Raw genomic sequence first — 21,828 nt, 5'->3', positions numbered from 1 at the left:
TCTCTGGAAATACCATCACTGGACCCAACCAGGTTACTCACAGAATCACAGGCACTTTCTCATGCACCTCTACTAACATCATATACGCCATCATGTGCCAACAATGCCCAGATGCTTTGTATATTGGACAGACTTCTAACTCCCTTAGACAAAGGGTTAATGGGCAGAGAACAGACACCAAAACACTCCAGATCCACAAACCAGTTCATCAACATTTTAATGGAATGGGGCATTCTATTAATGACCTAAAGGTGTGTGTGTTACTTGAAGAGAGAACTTTTGCATCGCTCTTCAAAGAGAAACAGCCGAGCTGGCGCTTATATTCAAATTCAGAACATTAACACATGGTTTAAACCAGGATGGGAACTTTGAGTCACTGTAGGGGCTCGTCTGCATGCTTGGCTTAATCTAATTCTTGACACCCCCACACACCCCTCCACTCTCTGATTTGTCCTCCTTGATTACTGTTTTTGGTTCTTTGTGCCTTAAATATTGAGTCTGTTCTGGTCTGGCTATGGTCTGAAGAAGTGGGTCTGTCCCACAAAAGCTCACCTAATAAACTATTTTGCTAGTCTTTAAAGTGCTACTTGACTGCTTTTTGTCTGCAGACTGTTTCACTGCCTGCTATTTTAACAGTAGCAGAGAGGTAAACCTGTTAGTCTGTATTTTAACAAAACAGCAGAAATGCAGCACTTATTTTGTTAGTCTAAAGACTAACAAAGAAGTGCTGCACTTCTGCTGTTTTGTTTTGCTATTTTAACAATGAACAAGCAAGTTAACAGCCAAACTGAAACACAAAGATAATGCAATCAACTTCAACCTTAATCATCCAAAACCATTCTTTTGAACTCGCTGCCTGGGAATTTATTGTTCCTCTGGGATAAGAGGATTAACCGGGGTGGGTTTGCAAAGGAACTTGCACTTTAAGTACTTTTAAAGTTTCCTATATGGCAGCTTTACAAGAACACAGTCCCTTATGTTTTGCTCCTTTTTATATGAAACACACTTTAGACTTAGTAACAGAGAGAAAGCTGTGCTGGTCTATATCCTATTTAGACTTAATACCATACAGTCTAGCCACTGAGGCCACGTTGTGACCACTTGCCAGTTTATCCAGTAATTGGACTTTCTGGTATAATGTCATCAGTTTGCCCGCCCGCCCGCCCCACTTCTTAGCTTTGCTTTTTGGTGCCATAATTAAGGCTGGGGTGTTGCTTTAGTGTCCTTAATGTGGTTGCAAGAGAGCTCTCAAAGCTTGAGCACGCTGAATCGTGCTCTGGAGAGTGTGGTGTGGCTCGGTGCAGCACAGCAGGGAGCAGCCAATCGCAAGTAAGTAGAACCGCAAATCTGCCAATCGATGAGACTTTCCTGTACTGCTATGTGATAACAAAGTATACGATCTACTGCTGGAATGATCCTTTCTTGTCAGTCATATAGTACAGGGCATGATGAAAAGTTGGTACCAGTTATTCAGCCAAGCCGTTTGCAGCTGGTTCGGCACGATGTTGCTAAAGCCATTTTTCTTCATGAACTACCAAAGCTTCTAGACTACACTGAGTTGATCTGGCTGCCCAGTTCTTGCAAACAAACTTGGTTTTGTGCAGTTATGGTGGTTTTCATGGGGGGAAAATAGAAACTTGAGGCATTTGCAATGGGTATCTACCACATACTAGATCCATCATTCCCAAAAAATGGTGCTGCAAAATTATATCACAGCAAAGGGCTCACATTAAAGGCCTGACTCAATCAAATTGTATGCTGGTTTAGAATTATTACAACCAAAAGCCATCAGGTATGTTGGTTACCTCCAAAATTTTATTTTTACCTACATATGTTAAAGACCAAATTCTTATTTACTGGGATATCGTCAAGTGATGAAATGTTGTGAACTCTTGAATTCTTCCAAAATAAAGACTAGGGAAGCAGAGAGAAGGCTATGTACCTCTTTCTTCACACTGAGCAAAAAGAAGGCAAAGACTGAAATAATGCCCAAGTATGAAATTGTTTCCACTCTGTAATCACTTCACAGGATCTATAAAGCATGCATCGGTCAGGTCTGTGTGGGAACAGAGTTTTGTGTGAGACACTCAGTGTGCAACTTAAGTACAAAGCACTATAATTCATTAATGCCTTTCTGTTTTAACAGATGGTGGGAGTTGGGCTCATAGTTGCACTTAGTGGTAGCATTTATACAAGCACTACTACCCCACCATTGCCAGGAGTAGGGCAGATGTGCATATGGACAGATTTCACTTAAATGGATTTTGCCCATGGTATTCTAACAGATCATGGGGTTGTGTTGTATGTTGCATCAATCATTACTATGCTGACCCTTTCCTGCTCTGCACAGATATTGGTCTGTCAGAGAGAAAGATGCAGCAGATGGATCTCAGGTGGTGGCTGGTTTCCTCCCATGCCACTTCAGATATGAAGTGTAACATATGGCCCTACAGGATGATGGCTACATCCACTCGAACAGAGAAAACGTGAAAGATCATTGGGGGATGCAAATGTTCTTTGTGCAGCCAGGCTAAGGTCCTGACTTTCTCCACTGCTACAAGGAATTTTAGAGACAAGGATGCATGATCCTGCCAAGATAAACGATATTGCTATTCTGGTTCTTTTTACACTGACCCTTTGAGGCCACTTTCACAGACATTAGCTCAGTTTAACAACTATTTGCTCCAGTATTGATAGTGCAGGTTGAACTTCTCTCTAATTGGGCACACTCATCTAGCAATATCCATAATCTGGCATGATTTTAGTTACCCAGATGACTACTTATGACTGTGGCCAAGTTTCCCGTGGGCCCATAAAGTTTATTTCCAGCCACCAGTCCTGGCTCTGTGCTGTTATTTAGCTGTAATTTACCCCTCAATGTCTAAGAGCCCAGGAAGCAGTGTAAGTGATGGTGTTGCTGCCAGACAATATTGACCTCCCCTGATCTGGCAAATTCTCTTGTTCAGCACCAGTCAGGTCTGAAGGGTGCTGGATTAGAGAGGTTCAACCTGTACAAATGGCATTGACTGAAGTTCAAAGACAAAAGACTTCTGTTACCCTTCAGTGGGAAGGCAGAGATGCAGGGATAAAAGTTGCTGCCTTGGAAGTGTCTTTAAAAGCAAGACTTGGCTGCATACCACAGTTGTGGTTATCAACACAATGCATTCCGTATCGGATTAATATTTCAATAGGGAATAGAATAAATATTGATTTGAGTAAGTGATCTTCCAAGCTCCCATTATATAGGCTGTTAATATTGTCCACCATTGGAAGGCAAATCTGTTACGAAAAACCAAAGTGAGAGGGTATATTTTTGTCTCAGAAATTACATCTCTGCTTTGAAGGGGTTAAAAGCTTGACACATGCTGGCAGTGCTGTATAGGTTCTAATATTGCAATCATTGTTATAATATCTGAAGGCCTTTCTTTGGCTGAATATGCAACAAGGTTAACATTTGTCACATTTGATTTTTGTTCTCTTCCTCTCATCCTGCTTCATTTGTCCTTCAGATGCCATGAATGTGAAGGGTTGGGAGGGAAATAGAGGGGTGCCTCTGGGTGTTAGTCCTTCCTTTTGTATAGTTCCCTTCTTGAAAGCCATTTCCAACTGGGTACCAGGAGACCAGAAGACTAGGAGAACATGGTCCCTGCTGCCTGTCCTCAGGTGGTTGAGCTTCCTTTGACACAGACAACATTCTGTTTTGAGACAGAACTATTTGCCAACCTCAGTTGGGAGCATGTAGTAACACCATACTAGTAATCTTACAACTTCATAGTATCAGAAGGGTAGCCAGGTCAGTCTGTAGCTGTGGAACATAATGAAGTCCTGTGGCACTTTACGGACTAACAGATTTTTTGGAGCATAAGCTTCCATGGGTAAAGACCATGTACAGAGGCTTATGCTTCAAAAAAAACCCCTTCCGTTGCCATATAAGGTGCCACAGGACTTCTAGTTGTTGTTGTAACTTCACAAAGTGTTCGCACACATCTTTTACCAGATAATAATGACCATCTAATCAAGTTGTGCTTTGAGAGATGATCTGGTAATTAGTACAAAATTATAATATAGTGCAAGGGATGAACACCAGGGATCATTCTGTCATACCCAACAGCTGATGACTAAAACTTACCTACTGAGGTTTAATACCTTGAGTGAAGCAGATGCATGTCTCAACTTTTGCATTCTTCTTTTTAGTAAACAGCAGCTGGATGCAGTACACCAAAGGAGCAGTACCCCTCTAGCTGGTACAGTGCACTGGAATGACACTGCACAGTCTCAAGCTCCTCTAAAGACCTGTCTCTCTTCCAGCTTTGTCTGTACAGAGGGCTGAAGGACTGGGGGCGGGGGGGCAGAGCGACTGGGCAGAGGAGCTGCTGGCGTTCTGCTCCTCTTCACCCTTGGATGGGCAATGAGGAAAGGTGCAGAACTTTCAGCCCTGCCCTCCCACTGACTTGTCCTCCAGCAGGGCTGCTGCTGTACAGAGTCAGCTCCATGGTAGGGCAATGGGTGGGGCTGGGGCTTGTGCTTCTTTCCCACTGGAAGGGGAAGAGCAGAGGAAATAGCAGAACTGCCAGAAGCTCCTCCAGCTGTTACACTGCCCCAGTCCCTCCCCAGGTAACATGGGATCAGGAGGAGAGAGACCTGGAAGCCCTGGGCTGATGGTGAGCTGGAGTTATGTTGGAAGGTCACTTGCACCCCTGAGTTGTCTCCTCCTTGCCAGTAAGATTGTGATTTTACTTTCACTACTGGTTAATAATTATGGAAGATGGTATCTTTATACAGGTAAAGATAAAAAGTAAAGTAACTTATTAAACTCTGTTCTCCTGTTTGCTGATGCTATTAAAAAGTAACCACTGTCTATGCCAGTGATGCTCAAACTAAGATAGCAAGTGGGACATGCGAGTGACCCTCCTTCATCTCAGTGAGTTGCAAGATTGAAATCAGACAGGTCACAGTTAGGGCACCCCAAGAAGATTGTACTTAATGTACGATAAAAGGAGATTTTTCTACCCAAAAGGATCCATTATGAGGGGCAAATTAAATTGACAGCAAAAGTAACACAAAGAAGCAGGGAGAGCACATGGCTTTCTCAATGTTGTGTGCAATCAGTGTGCACCTCAGGCATGACCTTACTTGAAGTGTGTGTCACTTCTTCTCATTTTGCCTGGGACTGATCAACTTTCCCTTATGCTGCAGGCCCCAACTTCACTACACCTGTTTTTGCAAACCCCAGCCAGGCCCTGTCGCCTTCCCCAAGCTTACCCCATCCCTTCCCTCCCTTCCTTCTAGCATTTCCAGAATGCTGTGAATCAGCTGACTCAGACCTCACTGCAGCTCCTTACGCTGTATCTCAGATGTTGCATTTGTGCTCTCGGAGGGAGTGAGAAGTGTGGGGATTGGGCACAACTCAGACGATTCACAGTGCTCTGGAAGTTCGAGGAGGGAAGGGTAAGGGAAAGGTTCCCAGTGCATGAGGCATGGGGGAGCAGGGAAAAGCAGAGTGAGATTGCACAGTCCATAAATAGAAACCTGGTGGACCACATGCAGCTGGCAGACCACAGATTACCTGCCACTCTTTTATATGTTGACATGTTTGTTTTCTTAACACTGAAGTATATTTTTATGATAACACTTAAAATAGCTCTTGATACCTGAATGCTCTGTCTGGTCCAAAACAGTCTGCTGCTTCCATCAGAACAGATTTCCTTGCCTATTGTAGAAGACTTATTTTATTCTAAACACCTCTATTTTTTAAGACGACGACAGTTAGTTATTTTTTCAATTTGTATGGCAGGAATACAGTTCTGAAGTTGCTGCTTTGTAAAGTGTGACATGTGCTCGCTTCTGTATTTGCATAACACCCTGAGCTTTATTTAGGAATTGGGAGGCTTAGCAGCACCATGTCCAATTTCTAGGTGCCTAGAATAGGCTTTTCAAAGCTTGAGGTCAGCACTTGTGCTCCCCAGATAATGTAAGGTAGTGGGGACAGGTGCCTCAGAATGGGGGTCACTTAAACTAGCCAAAGGGTTATGCTAAGCTTTAGAGTGCAGGCTAAGCCATGCTCTTCTCAGAGTTGGGGGTCTAAACCTAGGCCTGAAATAGGTGCCTCTATTGGCTTGAGATTTTCAGATGCATACCCCCTCCTATACTATTTTAACAAGAAACTAGGGAAGAATGAGGAAGAGCTCCCCTGGAATTTAGGCCAGTGGCTGGGGTGGTCAGCTGCAATGTGAGAAAATCCCTTGTTCCCCCAGCTACTGCTCATAAGTGTGCCCTAGCCATATGCTGTGGGATATATTAATACATGAGGGCTACCTCAATCTGTCTTTTTGCCATGAACAATGAATGAAAGAATAGATGGGTCAGAGCTCAAGCATGAGAACCCCTCCGTGTTAGGTTGGGCTACTGTCCTTTAATTATTATTATTTTTTTGTACCAATTACAGCCTATATTTCAGTCTTTCCACAAATTTTCCTGGCATCAATATCTAACCAGACTGTTTATAGTTTCCTACACTATCTCATTTATCATTTTGTACATACATAGGCACAAAACCAGTTTCCATCCCCAAGCCAGTCAGCTACAACTTCTTCAGTGTTCTGAGGTTGTTTAAAGTCACTACTAATGGCTCGGAGCTCTGCAATGAGTTCTTGGTTGCAAATAACCTTTTCCTGCTGAATTAAAATTGTTCTGTGGAACTATTATAACTGTTGACAAATGGTACACCCAGTTGTTTCACCACACTTCAGCTTATGAAAGACATTTGAGGCCACATAACTATTGTCAGTCATTGCGGGCTTAAAGCAGTGCATCTAACATAAGGGTTAATAGATGACCAATCCTGGGAAGCCATCTCAGACATTGGAATATTGCCTTTACACAGGTGATGTGCTCCTCAACATTACTACTACATTCCTAATTTCATAATTACAAGATTTTCTATAAACCGAAGGTACTCCTGTATGTCATCTGAAACCAGGTTTTAACTAGACCGCTTCCTGCATTGCTGTTTTCTGGTGACGACATGTACATATCTCTTTGTTCTGGTGAACATCTGTATTTTAGGTGCAGATCATACACATTTTAGGTGACAAAGCACTTCACTGGTATGTACTAGAGCAGAAAATTATCTATCTGGTCATTTTTCCTTTGGAATGTTCCATCATCAGCTTGTGAGATTAACTCGCTACTTGTTACCATGGCACAGTTCTTGTATGCATTTATCCTGAACAGTTTTCCTGTCTGAAACCAAAGCTTACTTCAGTTAATGCAGGGTGTTATGGGTGCTTAGCATGAGTGCATAACATTATGGGTCAAGTATAATTTCCCAACACTTTTTTGGCTTAGGCAAAGTATTAACATATGTCCACCTAACAACTAAGAATCCTTCTTAGCCATTTTTGGAAAGGATATTTGATCATCACTATGAAATATAAATACATCATTCTGATTCTTAATAAATACAGAACAAAAATGTGAATACTTCTGCATTGTGATTGATAATTCTACTCTCTTTAAGTATCAGATCTGTAGCACTTTTACCGTTTGTTTGATATATTTAAATTTTTAATTTTGTAAAATTAATGGTTAGACTTTTTTTTTTTTTTTCTACTACTGGTACTTTTAGTCCCCCTTATAGCCTGTACCATCTGCTGTCTTGTAATCATAGCTGTGAGCATCTCCGTATTTTCATGTATTTTATGTAATTGCTGTTTTTAATCTGAGTGTAGAATTGTGGCTTTCAAAAACATTCATAAATCCTTCTCATTATTTTATTATGCGTATTTTAAAATATATCCTCACATTGAGTTTTATTTGTGTCAGCATTGGGAAAGGGGCCTTTTAAAAGAACAAAATATATGTGGATTATTGGACAGCACCTAGCAAATGAAGTTAGATAATTGTTGCTTATATTGAGGTAGACATCAATTTTTAGTTCCATGATCTACTCATTTTTGTCAGATGCGATAGTTGTCTAGTATAGAATTATGTGCAGTTGGTTTCAACTTACAAAATAATTTTGCTTCAGAGCAGAACAAAAGGTGTTTGTTTTGGTTTTTTGAAAAAGAAAAAGTAAGTATTAAACTCTTAAATGATTGGAACCTGATTATCATTATTTTAACTTTCTTCCTTCCCATGTACAACTGAAGTTCCTAGTAGCATGTGCATGTGTGTGTGAGAGAGAGACGCTTCAATTTTCTTCCCTTTCTTATTTTTCTCCTATTTCTTTTCATTTCGTTTTTCTCCCATTCTAGCTAGATGAGCTAGGGTTGATCCATAACAGTGGGATGCTGATTTCTACCTCATCCAAAGGAGTCTTAGACAAAAGGTATTTTAGTTTTGCCCATGATACTCCATGAAAATTGAGTAGCTTCATGATTCTGCCCTGAAATTGTAGGAGCAAGTTTACAGCCAGTATTTCAAGAGGACAGGAGAACAAACTTTTAGTCATGACTGTCTAATCAAAATTTTGTGGAAGTTCAGTAAAAGAAAAAAAAAGAATCAGTGGGGTTTTTTTTAAGTGATACCTGTTACTATTTTATTTCTTTAGGATTTTTTTAACAGCAATTTAGCATCTGGCATTGGGGACAATAAACGTATGATCGGTAATACTTTTTAAGCTGAAATAATGGGGAGAGCAAAATAATCACTATCTCCTTCGTGTAATGAAACTTGAAGAAAAAGGTGGAAAACGAGCAGCCAAGAGAAGCACATTCCGCTCTCTCTATAAAAATATCATATGGAAAAAGTTAACACAACAGCAGAAGTTAAATGTAGAAATTTTAAAACCCTCCATTCAAGCTGTTCCTTGCTATTAAATTCCCTCCTACTGTACAGAAAAGTGTCATTTTGAAAATACTTTTAGGACAGCAAGAGCTCAAGTATGTTTAGACCATCTATTGTACATTTAAAAAGCTGGACGTAAAATTCCTACCTGCTAGAGATAGAAATAGAAGTTGGAAAATGTCAGCAGGAGATACACAAATTAAAATGTACATACAGACTCTGTCTGGTCACTTCAGCACACCCTTCATCCTCTTGAATAAAATGAGGTGGGAATTCAGAGGAAGAGTGTAGCTGCCCTGGCAAGGCTGTGTTCTTAATGAAGTTGCAAAATGTGGATACAGAATAGGTTTCCCCAGTAGACCCATTGCACTCCAGGGAGAGGGAAGGGTCTGTTTCTATCCCTACACACCTACCTTGTATTCCATTGGGAAGGACGAGCTTTAGCTTGATGCTGAGAGTATGTTGTAACCCTGCTCATAGAAGACACTTCGTGGAAATGATGAATCGGGACATGCCATGCCCCCACTCCCTCCCACCCCCAGGGTAGTCTAATGATCATCTCCAGCCAGCCCCACCCATGAAATATCCCTTGAAAAATGTTCTCTTGTCTGCAATCTAGTAAGCCAAATTCACCTTTTTACTTTACTACAGTGACTTTTTAATTGGAAGTGAATAATGAGAAAGTTAAATACAAGTTTTACCTCCCTGGTCGAGCATGGTCAGGACCTGACTGGTCCCAAACAACAGAATTCACCAGGGTATGTGCCTACAGCAGACTTCCTGCCTTACAGCTTCTCCACCCCTTCCCCCTACTGCCCAGACTGCTCATCTAGCTGCTACAGAGTCAGCTGGATTCTGGTCCTGGATCTGCTCTAACCCCCCAGGGGACACTGGCCAACCCCATGTGACTTCTGGCTTTCTGGTCCAATAGCATCCCTCGTCCAACTAGACAATGAGTGTTGCTAGATCCGACAGTACCTGTTTTAAGAGGTGCAATTTGTAATCACAAAAATGATTCAAATTAGTGCAAAGAATGGATCTGTTCACAATCTAGAACCACCTCTTGCATTGCCAAACGACTTCAACTGAAGTCCTTGTAACCAGCATGCCCAATCCACCCTAGCCACATTTTAAAGGTGCTGTCAACACAGAAAATAGCAGGGAGCTGACAGCTTCTGTGGGATCCCAGCCAAGATGTGGAGGGAGTCTGGATATGTGCCCCTGAAGGGGTGTGGCTGGGCATCCAGTCTTCCATGATGCTGGGAGCATGGTGCTGGCCCCTCTTTGGCTTCAGAGTCATACATAGTATGCAGCATGGTGCTCTAGGGAAGATTTAAAAGGTCTATGCCTCCAGCCACTGCCTCTGCTGCAGTAACAGTGGCCAGGAGCTCTGGGCCTCTTTGAATTGCTGGGGCCCAGGGCAATTGCTCTCTTCCTAGTCCCTCTTCACCCCTGTCAGGAGGCCTGGACAGTACCCACAGTTTTAAAGACCCATACAATCGCATTCATTTTAATATTGAAGTTATAAATTTAGGATGAAATGCTAATCCTATTGAAGTTCAAGGGACTTTTGCAACTTACGATAGTGGGGTCAAGACTTTAACCTCTAGTGTTTTGGCACTGTGGTATGAAGTCCCTTTCAGGAAGCTCACTTATCACTCGCTCCTCCAGTTTTCAGAGGCATTTTCTATAGTTTTTACTTTTTTGTCTAAAGATTTGCTTCTGTATCATGTTAGCTTTGGAATGGTCAGCAGCCAATGGGGAACTGGGGAAGGAGCATCAGCTTTGTAGTATGATGGTGACCCACAATGCCCTTAGTATAAGGGAAGTTGCAAGCATCTCTCATAACATTAGTTACTGCCCTTGGCATGTTTTGCAGTCATCCCTATTCACTAGTTTATTTGCTGCTGTGTAAACCAGAATCTCACATACTGACCTGACTGAAGATTATAGTCTCATCCTATCCCATGGCTTTTTGGTGCCTATGTTTAAACATAAATTAATATTCTACTGAGTTTTTTGTAGGCCAGTTAAGCTGACATTCTAGTCTATGAATGTGTGGGAGACAATTATTGAAAAACTTCAGCTTAGAATAGTTAAAATTTGGAGGAGTCCATATTATTTAATGCCAGGTATGAACACCACTGATATGGGCAACGTTTATGTGGACTTGGAGAAGGCATGTCAACAGAAATAGTTTGGAGTATGTGATGGAGAGGTGTGCAAGACGACATCTTCATTCATTGACACTTGAGCCCAGACTAAATGAAGCTACACTGGAGAAATTCCCAGAAATTGTGATGCTAAAGGGTAGAAAAGCAAAAGATCAGAGCCCAAAGTTCAGGCAATGAGATCTTTGGGGTTAAATCTAGGCAAACCTATCCACTGCTCTACATGCTAGCTAAGTCTGTTTCCCCAGTGTTCTGTTCCTAACTCTGATGCCACAAGAACATTGCCTTCATGTCTGTTCCATTTAACCATCTCCTCCCAGAGCAGGTCCAAACATACCTGCAATGCACACTTACTCCCATTCCTGTAGTGGAGAGTCATGAGTCTGGGACTTTCATCCCACCTTGTTTGTATCCCATCGGAAGGGTAAGGAGAGAGAGTGTGGTTTGGCCAAGCCCAGGTTTTTCTTTTTCTTTTAGTGTGTCTTGTGCCTCTCTCCTGCCCGCCCACCCACCTCTGTCCCTCCTAACTGGTTGCTGCCCTTGGCTTGAGATTGGAACCAGACGGCCTCCCAGTATGTGCTCGTATATTACATTCCAGCAATACACTGTAACACGAACATGTCTTATCTGTTCTCATTATACTAACATGCCCATCTGGCCAGACAGAAGCAATATGCACAGTGTCTTTGTCTCTTCAATCACATTCTTAGAAGACATGAATATTCAAAAGTCCATCCCAAAATTCTATCCCAGGCTAACAAACTGGACTAAGAGCTCCATTTTGCATTTATCATGGAATATGCTGTTCTTATAATTTTAGTGATGTGTGGAAGATATGGACACCCTACAAACCAATTTTGAACAGCGTAACAAAGTTTTGAGTAAGTTGGAATTTGAGTGAAAGTTGTAAGACCAAGGCTATGATCACAGGGAGGAAGATCTGTAATAAGGAATAACTCAAGCTCCGCTATTAAAGTGAAAGAAGTACCTAGGATAAGCGGTTGCTGATGATGGTGCCCTTCAGAGTCATGGCCTGCTCTATCTGGTGCACAAGGTGAAAGCTGACCTGAGGAGTTTGTGACAAAAGGTGCCAATAACAGATTATTTTTTTAAATAGCGTGCATAACATTGCAAGGTGACACATCCAAATGTACAGATCAGACTCTCGGCCACTCAGTAGAAAAACTCTGCATTAGGGAAAGAGGTTGAGCTAATCAAATGAACATATCTGAAGGGAAACAAAAATTAGCTGGTAGAGAGCCCTACTGCAGAAGGCTCCAGCTGAAAAGAGGTAGAAGGCTACATTGCTATGGACTTATCCAGTCGAGACATGGGAGCTATATTGGGATGATGGCTCTTATGCATTTTTTTAGAAAGAAAATGATGCTCCTCAAAGGTTTTTGTTCATTTCTTAGTTCTGAACACTAGCAACTATTTTTTGTACAAAGAACAGGTCTATTAAAAAAAAAAATGCAACCTTTGCTAATGATCATGCTAATTAATATACCTCAGTCACCAGCTTTAAGCTGTCTCTGCACATTAGCTATGTAAGCCTGTATTCTTATCCCTTTCTTTCCTGTCCCTTTCCTTTATATTGTCTGTTGCTATCTCCTTACTGTGGTCTTGATTCAAATCAAGTTGTGCGTTCTTTGATGTAAGTACTTCACCATCTTATATATTGAAATTATCAAAATACAAGTAACGTATAATAGCCTGGGTAAGCCCTTTGCAGAAAAGTTCAGCCAATGCATCTGAATTCTGAGCTTCTCTGCTGAAATGCCCAATAGAAAAGTGATTTTATTTTTATTCTTGGGAGGAATATTGACCATTAGAAGTGTACTAGGAACTAGATGACATTCAATCCAAATACACAAAAGGCACCATGTGCTATTATCAGTCCATTAAACACTTAATATAATTACCTCTTGTAAATAATTCTGTTGGCCATAAAATAAAATATTCAGTATGTGCAATACTTTCTTGGTTATTCATCATATTTTTTTAATTTATTAACCAATGCCTTTATTTTTTTCAGTTTAAAATGACAGCAGCTGAGGGTACAAAATTGTTTTGCTTAATTAAAGGCATAATCAGAATTAAGAGACTACTATAGGAAACAGAGTGTTATTGCTGCACCCAAAAATATAATAAACCGCTAAATTAAAAGTTTTCAATTGTCATATACCCCATTAAGAAAATGTGCTGGTACTAAACTGAATTAATTATAGCCTTGAAATAGAATGGGTTACCTAACTTACTATGAAGTTGATTTACACTGGCAGTTAATGTTTATTTCTGTACTATAAACTATGCGCTCACTGCTGCATGGTTCAGTAAAAGGAAGGAAGCTCACATTCTAAGACGCACATTATAGACTTACATTGCCACATTCCCCCCGTGCTACCCTCTCCCCTCAGTCTATACGCTGTCTGCAGCTTGGTGGACCAGCAGCAATAGAATTACTTTGCATGGGCTATTCCAGGTTTGAGTACCAATGTTCTTGTGTTCCTGCTCAGCAGTGCAGTACTAGCCAGTGACTCCACTGGTCCCCCTTGTTTCCCTGCACTGCCTTTGCCTGCTACCAGACTGAGTTGGACAAGAAGTTCCTCTTACCAGGCACCTCAGATAATGTTCATTGGCGCAATGTGGCTCTAGTGGTATAAAGTGTGTCTGAGTAGGAGTCAGCAGATGTAATTTGCCCCCATAATGTACTAAATAATCAGCATATATCCTTCTGATGGGGGGGGGAGGGTTGGGCTGTTGGAGGGTATTCCAAGATGGGATTGAAGGGGATTAGAGTTTGGGCAGGAAATGCTGTGCAGGTAAGTGAGGGCTCCATCTGGGAGTGCAGGCTCTGGGATGCTCTGATGAGGGGTTTGGGTTGGGGGAGGGTTCTCTGGGCTGGGACTGAGAGGTTCAGAAGTGGGAGGGGGATGAAGGCTACAGCAGAAATTTAGGGTACAAGGTTGGGAGTGCAGGCTGAGGCTGAGTGGTTGGGTGTTCATGCTGGGATTGAAGGGTTTGTAAGGTGGGAGAGGGACCAGGGCTGGGCAGAAGATTGCACTGTGGGGAGACTCTGGGTGATCACTCCAGGCACTGCTTACCTCAGGCAGTTCCTGGAAGTATCGGCATGTCTCCCTTCCGCCTCCTAAATGGAGGTGCATCCAGGAAGCTCTATGTACCATCCATTGCAGGTCAGACATTTTTAACAGACTGGTCTTGCTGTTGACTAGAGTCACCTGGGTCCGTTTTTAACTGAGTGTTCTGATCAAAAACTGGATACCGCGGAACTCCAGAAAGGAGAGGACATCTGGATGAAATGGGAGCAGAAATGAAGGAAGCAACAGACAGCTAGAGTTAAGTAACTGAAAGAAAGAAAGGAGAGGACATTCTAGCAAAGACAAGGCACTGCTGGCAAAGTTCTGGCAAAGGCTGCTAGTTTCAACCAGTTGATGAACTTTTGGGGGGTTTTGTAAGCGAGGCTGTTGATGTCCAGTCCAAATGGATTGGATAAGTCTGTGAATCTGAAAATTATTGAAATGTGAATTTCTTAAAAATCACTGCTTTACTCTTTAGTTCAGTCACCAAGCTTCCTTTGCGATGGCTGGAAAGGAATTTGAAAGGTGAGAAGCAATAGTGTCAATCTTTTTTTTCCTGCCTAGCCATGAATCCCTTTGTCATTCCGTACAAAGGCCATGACACCTTGAAAGTTTGAAGTTCTCAAAAATAGAGAAGTAGGAGTCTTGATGAATGTGATTTTTAGTAAGTTAAAACCTAATCTGGCTTTGCTATCTTGAGTTGTCTTATTTACTAAACAAGGTATGAGTTCTGTGCATGGAAAGGCAAATCCTGTATCCTCTTCTGCTGTTTTCAGAAGGCTCCAGGCACCACAGTTTGCATGAGTAAGGGTATGGCCATGTATAGGGAGCCAGCATATGTGCCTTCCATTCTTGTGTGGTGCAGAGCAGAAGTTGATAGGCAAATTGGTGACAGCACACAAATTATGAAGCTCTATTGGAACAGGGATGTTGTAATAGCACCTATGGAACAGGAATGCTGAACAGAAGAGGTACGAGCTTTAGTACCACCTTGCATCCTGGAAGTGAGAGGAATGTATCCTATCTCCACACTCCAACCTTCATGAATTCTACCCTGCGCGACACCTGGCAGCTCAGTCTTGGCATAGGGTGGGTGGGGAAGCATTATGCACTAAAGAGTTATGGGAAACTCATCTGCAACTGCTTTATCTCCTAAACTAGGTGGTTGGCAATTAGTATTATTAATTTATAGGCTGTAAATTTACTTTTTAATTAGGTACATGGAAAAAAGCAGATCAAAATATTGCAAGTAGGCAAAGGAAATGAAGAGTGAATGAAGAGCTGAGAGCTTTTAATTATGCAAATGAGGAGTAAAGTGGAAGAACAATGTAGTAGTCGTCTTGTGCTTTGAATTGCAATATTTGTCTCTGCTTGTGTTGAGAACAAACACCTAGGATTTTATGTAAACTTTTGTTTAGGTGCTTGTAGTGAGTGAACCTAATGGATCAGAAATGCCAGTAATGTGAATTTCTGAGCTTTATATATAGTGTGCACTTGGGCCAAATAATAGGAGCTGAAATATTACTGCCAATATGCCTCCTGAAAAGGGATCATGTTTTATGTTACTACAGCTCCCTGGCTCTATATGCAATGGAGGTTTAGCAACTTTCACATTTTTTCCCAACTCCTTGGCTATGTCTACATTACAGAGATCTTTCTAAAGAAGCCCTTCTGGAAGATCTCTTCCACAAGAACTTCTTTTGAAAGAGTGCGTCCACACACAAAAAAGCTGATCAAAAGAGGGATCTGCTCTTTTGAGAGAGAACATCCACACAGCCCCCACTCTTTTGAAAGAATGGGCCAGGGATCGAAAAGTCAGACCATATGAGAACTGCACTTGGGAGGGGAAAAAAAAGGGCCTGTGGAGCATCTGCACACATTTTCTTTCGAAAGAAGCTTTCAAAAGGGGGCATTCTTCCTGGAACAGGAAAGGAAGAGAGATTTCAAAAGGAGCAATGAATTCTTTTGATTTACTTTCAAAAGAATGCTTTTTGTGTGTAGACACTCCGCTGGATCTTTTGAAAGAGCCACCTTTTGAAATATCTTTCAAAAGAACTTGCTAGTGTAGAGGCAGCCCTTTTCTTAGGGACATTTTCCCCATTAATTCACGTTATGTTGCCTTGCTCAAAATTTTTTCTATTTCATGACTTTTATTACTAGATAGTTTATTAACTACTTTCATTTTCAGTACTCTTGTTAATGATTCTGAAATGGATTTCACAGGGGATCTTTTCTTCATCTTGTGGGTCATCCAATATCCTCTTATCTGAAATCACCATTTTGTTTCCCTTTTCCACCCTCAAGTATGATCACCGGTTGGTACCTCTGTGTTGGCAAGGTGCCTGGCAGTTGGGCATGATCAGCAATGTTATTCCATCCATAGATCAATGAACATGGAACTCTAAAAGAGCAAGCTGAGTTCTGTCCCCATGTCACTTTTAAAATGTGTCTTGGCTTGAGTGATTATGCACCTCCATGGTCCACTTGTATCATGAATACTGAATGCAGTTCCAGTTGATCCATCTTAAAAATGATATCTTAGAAAGGTGTAGAAAATGGCAACAAATTAAGGGTCTGAAACAACTTACATATAAAGAGAGACTTGAACAATTGGGGCTTCTCAGCTTGGAAAAAGACTAAGGAAGATATGATGGAGGTCTATAAGCTCATGAATGTGGTGAAAGTTAATGAGTATGTTAGCTGGTGGCCGGGTAATGTGCGGTGAGGTACCAACTATGCCCTTGTTACCATTCGAGTCTTTAACTGCTAGAGCGCTGGGCTCCTAGCACTCTCACCTATGGCCAGGCTGTGGTAACCAAACGGTTAAAGTTTTTTTTGATTTGTGCTGGCTGTGTTACAGTGACAAAGAGTAACAGCAGTCAGGCTTAGATCTTAACTAGTTACAAGTTTATTAAGCTACAGTTAGCGTGCGGTTACAAAAGGCTATTGCCTACTTCTTATATGCAAGCAGAGTACAGGTGTTAACAGGTTACGTTGCAATCCAATACAACGACATCTTAATACAACGACATCTATCTATAGAGCTCTAATTCTTTAACTGTGTACACCAAAAGGAGACCTTAATGTGGGTACATCTTACCTTCCTTGCGTCTCTCGATACCAGCATAGCCAAGCCAGGATCGGTCACTCAATTCCGCGGAAAGACGAATACGAGGCTGGGTGTCCCCAGTTGCGGACCTCGGGAGGCAATGACCTGACCTGACCAGCAGGTAGTTGGTGAAGAAGATGCACTCACAGTCAGAGTGCTGCTGGGCCCATCTTTATACCCCTTGGGTCATGCATCCTCTTTCTTATCAGTGGTGCCAGATGGTACTGGTCTGTCTTTTGTGACGCCAGTTTTTACAAGGGCAATTCTTACTTAATTTGCACTTGTAAGACAGGAGATAAAGAATTTGGGAGTACGGGACATTCTTTTACAAGGGTGGAAATTTCTTTTCTGGGATAACTGTGTGGATGCATCACTCCATTAATGCCAGCCAAGGGCAGCTCTCTGAGGCCCTTCATTAATGGTTAGCCTGCTAGCCCTCTATATGTGTGTTCTGTTTCTCAGGGTCACGATGAGCCAGCACATGTGGGCCCCTTTAGGCAGGCATCAAAGACTGTGCTGTTGAACAGCTGTTCAGTGCCCTGTGTGCTCTGAGGCACCTTAGAGGGGAGGCAAAAGCTGGTCTGTGGTGGGGAGACTTTGTCTGGCTACAGGAAGTGTTGTTTATTCTTTTATGTAATGCAAGAATTATGATTTACTCAACAAAATTAACAGGCAGTGGGTGTAAAAGGGAAAAAAGTACTACTTAATGTACATTCAATCTGTGGAATTATTGTTTGGGAATGTTGTTGTAACCAACCAGGCGCAGGTTCCCCAGAAACGAGGTTGCACCCAGAAGGCGAGTGCTATATTTGGTTTATTGAAAGCACGTGACACCCACAACGGGAGCCCTGGAGACGCCGCAGTCACCAGTGGGGGAAAACCCGATGCGTCGGAGCTTCGCTTGGGGAGAGGCTCTGTAACAGGCCTCCTAACACTAGTTGATAAAGCTGAACTCATTAACATAAGATTGCCTAAAATTGCCTATGCATTTCTTATCACTATCTCTTGTGGCCTACTGCCAGCATAGCCTTGAATTCTTGGCAAGCACGCCTTGTTCTGCAGTAGTTCCTATGGCAGTTATTTTGCAGCTTTTCACCTTGCACAGACTGGTCTGTTTAGATTCTCCTGAGGCTTCACAGAGGGGTTGGACTGCACTCTCGACCGTTACAATGTCTTCTCGCACCCTACAGTTGTGAAGGTCAAAACTGTAAAGGGGTTCAAAAAAGGATTAGGTAAGTACAAGGAGGAGTGGTGCATCTAAAACTATTGGGCAAGAGGGTCAGGGTTTCAACTCAGCACTCTGGGAGTCCCTAGTCTCTGTCTGCTAGAAACTTTGAGTGAGCAACAGGGAATGATGGATCATTTGATAAATACCTGTTCTTTTCATTGCCTCTAAAGAACCTGGAATTGTTGGAAGACAGAATACTGGGCTTGCTAGACAATTAGTCAGAGCCAGCATGGCTGTTATGCCTCTAGCCAGAGGAAGTGCATTTTGAAAATACCTATAAGGCATTGAATACCAGTATGCTTGCAATGGAACCAGATAGGGAATGAGCTGAATGCAGTTTATGGGACTTTATAGTAGAGACTTATGGGACTGATAAGCAGAGAGAAAGATGTTAACTGGAGTGCACAATCCAAACAACCAACTGGATTGTGCTCTGGGGAGTTTTCTAGATGCTAGGGACAAGAAGGAAATCTCTCTCTCTTTCTCTCTCTCTCTCGCTATGTCCATAGCCTTTGATGGGCTACAGTGGCCTTTCTGACGCCACGTTACCTATGTCTTTGTGTGTGGTGGTGGGAAAACAGCCAGTGGAACTATGCTATCGTGAATGCTTCCTACTGCTAACTCTCCTGCCCCACCCCTTAGCCCCCCACCTTTCACCTTGGGCAGCAGTGTCCTCCTGTAGAGTCTGCACCAGGTTACAGATCCAATTTTCTTAAGGTCCAAAATTTAGTGTTCTATTCCTACTATGGAACCTTATTTGTTTTGCTCCAGTTAGGGTCCTCTATACGAATCACTGAGGGCACAATGTTCTCCAGTAGATATTTATTTTTAATGATTAGGAAGGTATCATAGTGGTGCATGTTTTCTGTACATCATTGGGGGACAAGCTAATGCTAATATCTGTAGAAATGAATGAAATAACTCATATAAGACATACCTCATCTTCCCACGGGTCCTGTGGTGGGGCTAGTTCTGCCAGAACTTGGAGATACTATTCCTGGCAGACAATGCTCACAAACACCTTATCAAAACCTCAATGAATCATTAGGATTTTTTTGCTATGTCATTTGCAGACATTCTACTTCTTGGGTAGTGACAGAATACAGCTAATAGCCATTTAACCTCAAAGATTTTTCAATTATATTTTCCTCTTGTTTTTGCCTAGAAACAGTTGCATGAAAATAAGAAAGGAAAGTTTATCAATCTCTTTCAGCCTTTTAAGATAGGTGGTATTGTGGCTCATTTAAAGTTCAGGTTGATGCTTAATTTATGTAAACTGATTTTCCTGCCCTTAGTTCATAATTAATGCAGTGATAATTTGTTTTAATCAAGTTTCAATGGCTAGCAGGAGAACATGTAATTTAAGAGAAGTGTGAAATGTTAATAAAAGAGTAGTCTCTAAAATTAACAAGAAATGATACTAATATAAATTCATCCTATAAAGAGAGAACACATTTAAAAATGTGGAAGTAGAAGTCTAAGGCTTTTTTTTTCTTATTTTGGGGTGGGGGGAGGGCAGTGAGGATTCAAAAAAGTGCTTTTATAAAATCCTGTTTTATATTTAAACTACTATAACCTAATGCATGACTCTCATTCTGTGGTTTCAGAGGCAAAGCATTGAAAATATTTCAAATGCTACAACTTACATTAGTATAGTATTTGTACTTTTCAAATTTTCTTAAATCATTTTATTTTTAGTCAGAAAAACTAACATGATCTTTAAGTGGAAATTTGAAGATTCAACCCCTTTTACTCAATTATCTTGCAAATGAATAAGAATAAATTTACTGAACCTCATAGGAAGAAAAAAGTGGCACTGTATGTGATTGGAAAGGTAACTTTCTCCCTTCTGACATTTTAATTTCAGTTAGGTTTCACATTAGATTTCTCCTGACTTCTGAGTGGTCGAAGAGACTTAATTCCTTTTTGGAATAGAAATGAGTCAAAATTCTTTCCCAGAATGCTTTTTGCCATTCTGTCTCAATTTGGTATAGATCCGTGTCTCCACTGCCTTTGCACCTTGTTGCACAAAATGGGTGCAAACTGCTACTAGATGAGAATGATAATGTACATTGGGTTTCTATAGGTGTAGAGGATTTGCAAGATACAAGACAATTTGGCCATATACCTCCGTAGTTCTCTTTGGTTTTGAATAACAATGGACTAAAGAACAAAAGTAGCACTGCTGTTTAATCACAAGACACTCTGCTTTCAGAGTTCTTCCCAAATATAGCTTGGATTTAAAGTTCCAGGCACAACTGATTATCTTCTTGGCTTCAAGTTTCACAAACAGTCAGTTCCTTGTTGTACTATATAGTTATAGCTCCCTTAACACAGGGTACATTAATCTCTTCACATTAAGATACTCAGGAGGATAGGGGCCTATTAAAAACCAATGTTCATCTGCAATTGTCCACAGTCAGTCATTCATAGTGATTCCAGACACTATGAGGGTATGAAAAAATAATTGGTGTCAGATACACAATCTTTATAAACGTACAGCCATGTGCATATGTCAGTGAATAGACCACCCAAGTAGTGTGTTGATGTACAGTAGTTATTTACCTGAAATCCCATCTTTTTTAGGTATTTTGTATGTCTCCCATCATAGACACATGTGAGCACCTCCTACTGATGTATTCTCTTCAGAACCCGGAGTGGGTTCTCCTTTACCTTTGGAAATTGAGATATCAGAGGGTGAAATTCTGCTCCCTTTCAGCCAAGAGAAAGTTTTGACCTGTTCAATCACACAGGTAATATGTAACTGACCTGAGGTGCATGAGGAGTTCATGAGTTGTGGCAAGATCCTTCCTTCTTTCTCTCTTTGCACCCTAACTTACAGGTTTATTTTAATAAATATTAAATATTTTTAATATTTTACTGTTTTAATGTAGTTTAATTTCTTCACCACTGTGGCCGCAACAGGCCTTTGGTGCCATAAAAGTGTATCCGTTCTTAATAGACTCATCCAGGCATCAGTGTCTCAATACAGGTTGAACCTCTCTACTCTGGAATTCTCTAATCCAGCACACTCCATATTCTGGTATGATTTGAGTCACACAACCACTTATCATGGGTATGGCCAAATTTCTGGTGGTCTCATAAAGTTTGTTTACAGGCACCAGTCCTGGCTCTGTGTTCTGTGCTTGCATTTAGCTCTAACTTACTCCTAAATGTCTCTAAGATCCCAGTAAACAGTGGAATTGTTTGTTATGTGCTAGAAAATATTGACCTCCCATTGTCCAGCAAATTCTTCCATCCGCCACTGGTCAGATCCTGTTGGTGCAGGATGAGAGAGATTTAACAGTAGTAATAAACACAAAAAGAAAGCTACTTTATTAATGGCTGGAGACTGAAAACATGCATTGTTTTATTATGTAGGGACCGATTTAACCCCATACAAATACATTGAAAGATTCCCATTGATTTCAGAGG

At 41.4% G+C, this 21,828-nt stretch overlaps 1 protein-coding gene across 6 annotated transcripts in view; it reads left to right on the top strand.

The window, feature by feature from the left end:
* Positions 1 to 21,828, top strand: part of SGCZ (sarcoglycan zeta) — a 470,824-nt gene that overhangs the window by 63,754 nt on the left and 385,242 nt on the right. For 4 of the 6 annotated variants that reach the window (XR_012645369.1, XR_012645366.1, XM_074992835.1 and 1 more), the window contains exons 1-2: positions 18,256 to 18,397; positions 20,980 to 21,146. The exons of 1 other annotated variant lie outside the window; for it this stretch is intronic. The gene's annotated coding sequence lies outside the window, so the exon portion shown is untranslated. Of the gene's footprint in view, positions 1 to 18,255; positions 18,398 to 20,979; positions 21,147 to 21,828 lie in introns of those variants that run through there. One more of the 6 variants, XR_012645367.1, reaches the window with a different exon arrangement.

The sequence above is a fragment of the Carettochelys insculpta genome, chromosome 4 (assembly GCF_033958435.1).
Source record: "Carettochelys insculpta isolate YL-2023 chromosome 4, ASM3395843v1, whole genome shotgun sequence".
In the NCBI taxonomy this organism is placed as follows: Eukaryota; Metazoa; Chordata; order Testudines; family Carettochelyidae; genus Carettochelys; species Carettochelys insculpta.
Note: the sequence above shows the minus strand (reverse complement) of the source record. Positions and strands in the feature narration are given on the sequence as shown.